Below are 8,136 nucleotides of genomic sequence, written 5' to 3' on the forward strand. Positions count from 1 at the left end.
GTACTTTCATTTTCGAGTTCAGTGAGGGAAAACAGAATATGACCATTGCTTAGACATGTAGATTCTCATCGCACAAGAGTGGCTTGTTCTTCACCTCTCTTAAATTCTTGTCTCTGCTTGTCATGTGTGTTACTGTAACTTACAAATGTGTTTTGTTGAGTATCCCCATATCTTAAATTGCAGCTATTCTAAGATAATATGAACATTCTATAAGGTTCACATCTTTAAAATTTTTGAGTTTTTTATTGTTTATCTATTTACAAAAGTTGTGCATTGATCAACATTATCTAATTCCAAAGTATTTCACCATGTCCCAATTCACATCCAAGAGGAGTCACATCTCAATGCCCCCATCCTCCATGCTGCAGTACCACTAAATCTACTTCCTGATTCTATGGGTTCATCTGAATGTTTCATACCCATGGAATCATATCATTGGTAGCCTTTATATTTAACTTACTTATTTAGCATGATGTTTTCAAAATTCATTCAATACTGCATTCTATGGGTATATAATAGTTCATAGTATAGCTATATAGTGCCAAATTGTACTCATCCGCTCATCTGCTGATGGCTGTTTGGGTTGTTTCTGTCTTTTGACTATGATGATCAATGCTGCCCTGAACATTTGTGTTCAATTGTGTGTCTCTGTGTGTGTGTGTGTGTGTGTGTCTGTGTGTGTGAATGTGTGTTTTTAGTTTATTTGAGTATGATCTGGCAACTCTGTGTTTGATCACCTGAAGATTGCTCCTCTATTTTCCAAGGATCTGTAACATTTTATGTTCCCACGCAGAAGTTCATGAGGGTTCCAACTTCTCCTCACTCTAAGATGTGGTGTTTTCATGTTATCTTCCAATAGCTTCCCAGTTTGATGGCTCTATTTAATTTTCTTGTGGCTTTGCCTTCAGTTTAATGGTGAGTTAAAGTGCTGAGTGGGTATCCTTGCGTTATTACTGACAGCCATCCATCTTTCACCTACTCCATACAATGCTCATTGAGGAATTTTTTTCAGAGATTCCACATGTCAGATCAAGAGAATCTTTTTTATTCCTAGCTGGTGGTGATGATTGGTCAGTTACTTTTGCTGTATCAATCAATACAGAGACAACTCTGTAGTTTTATCCTTCATTTGATAGTATGTCACATTGGTTTCATATGTTAAGCCATTTTTTGCATGCCTGGGATACATCTCCTTTGCCTGGTGTCTGATCTTTGTATATATTGATGAATTGGTTTTACCAGCACTTTGTTGAGGGTTTTAGCATCTATAGCAGAGGCTTGTTGGTCCACAATTTCCTTTTCTCCTGAAATCCTTGTCTTGTTTTCTATCAGGGTAATATTAGCTTCATAAAATGAGTGATGAAGTGTTCTTTTATTTTTCCGAAGGGCTTAAGAAAGATTAGTGTTAATCCTTCTTTAAATGTTTGACAGCATTCATCCATGAAGCCAGCTGGTCCTGGCTTTCCTTTGCAGGTTTTTTTTTTCCTATGTAAAACTCTTTACTTGTAAGTCTATTTAGAAATTTGTGTTTCTCCTTGACTCAGATGTTTTTGAAAGTTGGTAAGTTAAAGACCAGTTTGTCACATGATTTAAGAGTTGCTCTTTGCATCTGCAATAGCTGCTGTGGACAGTGTAAAGCTGCCAGTGTGGTTACAAATGGTGAAACTGTGAACCTTTAGTTCCTCAGAAGCTGGCTCTGCTGGTCCTCATCTGCGTGGTTCTGTGATGCCAACTCAGTTTCTCCAGCTGCAAAATAGGCTTTCCTACTGTCCTATATTAATTACTTTTCTATACTGTTGCTGTGACAACAACAACTTGAGGGTTTCCTGGTTAGTTTTTTGTCAACTTGACACAAGCTAGTGTCATTTGAAAGAAAGGACCCCAACTGAGAAAGTGCCCCCACGAGATCAGCCTATGGGCAAGCAAGCCCGTAGGCAAGCCTGTGGGGAATTTTCTTGATTAACCATTGGCATGGGAGGGCCCAGTTTATTGTGAGTGGGGCAGCCCCTGAGAATGTGGACCTGAGTTGTAGAAGAAAGCAGGCTGAGCAAGCCACAGGGAGAAGCCAGTAAGCAGTGATCTTCCATGGTCTCTGCTTCAGTTCCTGCCTTGAGTTCCTGCCTTGGTTTCCCTCAGTGGTCTGTGACCAAGGATATGTAAACCAAATACACCCTTTCTTCCCCAAATTGCTTTTATTTTTTATTTTATTTTTTTATTTTATTTTACAATACTATTCAGTTCTACATAACAGCCACAGATTCCCTTGTTCTCTCCCTTCCTGCCCCCTCCCCTTCCCCCCAGCCCACCCCCCATTTCCACTACCTCCAGATCAAGGCCACCCCCGAGGACTGAGATCGACCTGATAGACTCAGTCCAGGCAGGTCCAGTCCCCTCCTCCCAGATTGAGCCAAGTGTCCCTGTATAAGTCCCAGGTTTCAAACAGCTATCTCATGCAGCGAGTCCAGGACCTGGTACCACTGCCTAGATGCCTCCCAAACAGATCAAGCCAATCAACTGTGTCACCTATTCAGAGGGCCTGATCCAGTTGGGGGCCCCTCAGCCTTTGGTTCATAGTTCATGTGTTTCCATTCGTTTAACTATTTGTCCCTGTGCTTTATCCAACCTTGGTTTCAACAATTCTCGCTCATATAAACCCTCCTCTTTCTTGCTAATTAGACTCCCAGAGCTCCACCCGGGGCCTAGCCATGGATGTCTGCATCCAGATTCCTCTTTTGTTCATGGTGTTTCATAGCAGTAGAAGCCCTAGCTAAGACAAAGAGTTTATTTTGTCTCACAGTTCAGGTCAGCAGGCAGTTGATCATGGTGGCAGGAACATGAGGTAGACTGCAGTCAAGAATGTGTGAGTGTGTGTGTGTGTGTGTGTGTGTGTGTGTGTGTGAGAGAGAGAGAGAGAGAGAGAGAGAGAGAGGAGTGGTGACACTCAGCTTGCTTTCTCCTTTAAGAAGTTTACATTTATTTGTTTGTTTGTTTGGGTGTGGGGAGCACATGGAGGTCAGAGGATAACTTTCAAGAGTTGGCTCTCTCCTTCTACCCTGTGGGGTCTGGGGATTGACTCAGGTTATCTGTCTTGGCAGTACATACCATCTTGCTGGCCCATTGATGTCACCTTCTATTTGATCTGGAATTCCTGCTCATGAGGTGGTTGCTCTGCAATCAGAGTGGGTCTTCCCACTTTAGTTAATCTTCTCTGAAATCACTCTCATAGGAGTACTTAGAGCCAGGGGGTGATGGCGCACGCCTTTAATCCCAGCACTTGGGAGGCAGAGCCAGGTGGATCTCTGTGCGTTCAAGGCCAGCCTGGGCTACAGAGTGAGTTCCAGGTGCAAAGCTACACAGAGAAACCCTGTCTCAAAAAAAAAAAAAAAAAAGTGCTTAGAGATATGTCTCCTAGGTTGACTGTAAAGAGCGTCAGGTTGACCATTAACTTGATCATTTCAGTCCTCAGGTATGAAAGGATCCAGGATAATCCATCCTGTACTTATCACAGTACCTCATTACGTAAGTGTTTATCTGTGTGCTCTGTCAGCATCCAACAAGCACCCACTAGGGGCTGGGGCACTCCCAAGACTAGAGCTACAAAGTAGAGGAAAGCCAGAGACTCTGAAAGTTCCTTCCTTCTGGGGGTGGGGAGGGGAGAAACCAAAACAGACAGCTACTGCTGAGGGGCTGCAGGAGAGCTCTGCCTTGCTACGTCACCTGAGGGATGGGCTCTGGCATCAGACAGGCGCAGCTCCAGAGTTGGAGTGCTAGTTATCAGGGCAGGATTACCGGATCTGACTGATATGGGACCAAGGGCTGGGGGTGACTTGAGCTCTCTGTCCTCACCCCATTTGCAGTCTAGTTCTTAGGACAATCGTTCAAGGGGAAGTTTGTACGTGCAGAATAAAATGCTTCTGAGATATAATGCTGGGTCCTTCCAGCCTCTAATGCAGCAGCTACTCCCCCTGGAGAAAGTTGAGCTTGAGGCTCCTGACCACCAGTCAGTTCTAAAGACAAGGCAGAGAGAGCGGCCAGGAGCAGGGCTCCATGGAGCGGCAGGGTCTTTTCTCACAGACTCGGGAGTCGAAGGTGTCTGTGCCTCCTCTAGCTCACAGTCTTAGGAGGCACCATCACAGTGGGAACCACTTTGCTTCTCCAGGAAGCTAGCCTTCCCTTTGGGAAGAGAATGGAAAGACAGGAAGGATCTAGATGCGAAGGAGACAGATGATGGTCTAGAAAGTGGTCCTCAACCTTCCTAATTCTGTAACCCTTTAGTACAGTTCCTCATGCTGTGCTGACCCCAAACCATAAACTTACTTATCTTCATTGCTACTTCATAACTGTAATTTTGCTACTGTTATGGATAAATATCTGTGTTTTCTGATGGTCTTAGGTGACCCTCTGAAAGGGTCATTCGACCCCTCCTCCCAGAGGGGTTGTGACCCATAGGTTGAGAATCACTAGTATGGGCAGAAGCAACTGCCCCATGGATGTGTTTGGGGATCATAAATATCCTTTTTAGTCTCCCTGTCTCCTTGCATGCCATCTTTGTGTGCCTCGTGTAGACTCTATCTTCCTCAGAGCTTCGTGGGGCTTGGAGAAGGCGGACAGGCGATCTCCTCCAGCCTGTAGCTTGTCATAGTCAGTCTTGTATTAGACAGGTTCCATGGCGCCATTTTCATAGCAGTGTGTAGCTCTTTGAGAATGCTCCCCTTTCACTACCCTTTCATGGCTCTCCCTCCCATGACTCTCCCACATTCCCTAGGCAGACCAGTTTCATTTTCATACCATCTGCACATATATGATTGCATGTGTCTGTAGTTTCTAAGACACACAAATGAGACAAAACTTGTGGTATTGTCTTGCTGAAACCAACTTAACATGCGAAAAACACTCTAGTTTTAGCCATTTTCCTACCAATGACATAACTCCGTTCTTCATGGCTGGAAAAGGATTTCATTGAGTAGATGCACCACATTCTCCTTAGCCGTTCCTCTGTTGAGATGGGATTAGCCCGAAGACTGTCTTTTCTTTGAATCTAGCTTTCTTCCTGGAATATATGGCTGGACTCTTGTCTTCCCAAGGGCAAGTTGAAAATGAGACAATCAAGACTTCTATTTAAACCCACTGTTGGGTGGCCTCTATGCACTATGGCCACTCAAGGACGCTCACGGGTATTATTGCAGCAGGTGCCCTAGCTTCTGTGCCTGCTGAAACCCTTGGATGCATCACATCATTAGCTTCCAGGAAAAGAAATCGTGTCCGCCAGGCCCTGGCATGGCCTGAGCCCCTTGATTTCTGTGTTCCTCTCCTGGCAGTTTCATGTCCAGGGTACTGCCAGCTGGGGGATGGGGAGCGGTGTAGCACTCAGGCAGTGATCTGTGAGCAGAGGGAATCAGTCAGTCCTTGATACCTCTCCCCCATCCTGTTCTTAGGTAATTAGACCACTGTCTTCAGATTGAAGACCTCACCTATCATGTGACAGATTATCATGGAGATCTGTTGGTGTGCAGCTTCCTGGCATCAGAACTTTAGATGCTGCTGAATTTGGAGAGAGTTATCATCAGCGCTGGGCGTGGAGCCCTGGGCTGGGCAGGAAATGCCTCAACAACCTGGGGGCTCGTCGTTTCTACAGAGCAGTTGACTTCTGCCAAAAGGCCAGAAGTTGATCCCTCACCCCACGGAGACCTGCAGTGGGACCGTGTTAGCATACTCTAGCATTCTGGGTTAGCTACGTTAGCTCAGGGCTATCAGGCTGAACTGAATGCCACCATTTCCTAGCTCTAGAGACCGGGGTGGCAGAGTGACTGTACTATCAGCTGAGCTGCCCTAGCTCTGTCAGGTTCCTGCTGCTTCCCTCTCTGACCTTGAATGAGTCATTTCTCCTGCCACGTGCGTGAATTCCCCCAAGAACATGCCCTCTGTTTCCAGGCCGAAGGTCCTAGTCATTGCTTCTCTCTGCTCGAATTGAGTGAATGAATGAGTGAGTGGGTATGTTGAATGAATGAAGGAAGACAAGGCAGTTTGTTTTGTGTCGTCTCAGGAAGAGACTTATGGCCTCTGCAGATTTGTGCCCCAGGCTAACCCTTTATTTCCCCACAGGGAAGCCAGGTTCTGTTCTGGCTTGACTGACCCAGACCTTGCATCTGGCCTTCTCCGCCTTCCTCCCTGGACTTTCTTTTACAGAGCATCATCTCTCCATCCTGGCTGTGGTTTGACCACTGGGGGAGCAGATGAGATCTGCAGGCTTCACCCTTATCAGCACCGAGTTAAAGGCTGGCTCAGGCTTCTCCTCGGGTATAGGAAGCTGAATTTCTCCATCCCTCCAAGCCAGGGTGCTGGTCTGTGGGAAGGTGGGGCTTTAGGGTAGGCAGATAGCCTTGGCGATGCATGTTAGCCAGTGATAGCTTCTGTTCTGCTCTTCCACCCTCCTTTCTCCTCTAGTCCCCCAAAATCCACGGTGAAGGAGAAGTCAGCCTTTGGGTGTTGGATGAGTAAGGAGGGTGACTGATTTTGGAAGCTCCAGAAAAACAAAGCCTCACTATTCCAGTGTTCCAAGGGGAGTGTCCAATATGTGCCGCCTCCTTTGGGAGTGGGAGGTGGTGGGAGTGGAGGGCAGCCTAGGCATTTGCCCAGCACTGCTCACTCACATCTGTACATCTGAGCGGCACCCTGGAGGGAAAAAATGAACATAGAGAGAAAGGAGGGCACCTGAGGTGAATGACCAGCTCCCATCTTTGATAGTGTTTGCATTAAAAAAGCTTCTTGCAACATCTGGGTGGGGCCTCGAAAGGCATGGCCATATTTTATTTAGCTCACTCATGAAAGGAAGAGGGTGTGGGTCCCAAGTCTTTCGTCTTCTGTGACCGGTATCCCGGGTGCCAGGTGAAAATGTGGGTCTCAGGGACATGGCTGCCACACTCCCAGAAAAGGGTTTGTTTTGTCACATGTGTTCTGCGTCCTCTATCCTCACCTGCCTCCCGTCATCCCCCAGGTATGCACTCCTTTCTCAAATTGTCCTCCCTCCACCCAGTCACTTCCACACCATCCTTTCACCAAATGTTCCTGTCTTCTTTTAAAGACCCAAGCTGACTGGCCCTGGATGCTTTCTCTGACTAGAGGACCCACTCAGGTCTCCAAGTCAGATGTGCGGGAGTGTGTGTGTACCTGCCGTGGATGGTCCTGTGTTCATCAACTTTCTAATTTATCTCTTCCTGGGAGAAGCCTTTCTAAGCTGGCGCCTCTTTTCCTGCTGTGTGGTTGTTTCAATAGGAAGTGTCCCCCACAGGCTTAGGCCTATGAACACGTGGCTCCCAGTTAGTGGTGCTGCTTGGGGAGGTTTAGGAGGTAAGGCAGTTAGGAGGTAAGCCTGCCCTCACTAGGGGCAGGCTGTGAGAGTACACAGTCTCACTCTACTTCTAGTTCATTCTCTGTTTCATGCTTATGGCTGAAGATGTGATCTCTCAGCTTCCTGCCTAGGCCTCCCGTTGCTGTGGTTACTTAGTCATTATGGACTCTCCTTTGGGAATCATAAGCCCAAATGAACTCTTTCATAAGTTGCTTTGCTTGGTATTTTATCAGAGCAACAACAAAGTAAGCAATGCATATTTATAAGTTAGACTTAATTCTTTTCTTGTTCTTATTGTACTGCACAATTATTTAATCTAGCCATTCACCTATGTATTCTGACTCCCACTCAAAGAAAGAGAACATACATATCTTTATCATTATATCTCCAGTGACGAACATGGTTCCAAAGTGCTTAGTAGAGCCTGGTAGATGTGTATTGAATGATCACCATTTCTGCTTTTCACAGGAAAAGGTGCCTACTCCCATTTTTCATACAACCTCTAGGAAATATAATCTCTTTTCTATAGGTGGTAGTACAGACAACTTTATCCTCCATGATTCTACGAACAAAAATATTAATTGGTGCATTGATGGTAGCACATAGGCACAAGGTAATGACTTCTATCAGCTTGGGCATTTTGCTGTGACATCTGGCTTTGGGGTGGGGATTTGTGGACATGACATCTGGAGATTCTGTGAAACTTGGGGGAATGAGTGAATTGGTCTACTTCAAAAGCACCGTTCATCTGTTCTTACTTTCTTAACTATGTGGTCCTTTCAGTCAAG

The sequence above is a fragment of the Peromyscus leucopus genome, chromosome 8b, assembly GCF_004664715.2.
Source record: "Peromyscus leucopus breed LL Stock chromosome 8b, UCI_PerLeu_2.1, whole genome shotgun sequence".
Taxonomy (NCBI): domain Eukaryota; kingdom Metazoa; phylum Chordata; class Mammalia; order Rodentia; family Cricetidae; genus Peromyscus; species Peromyscus leucopus.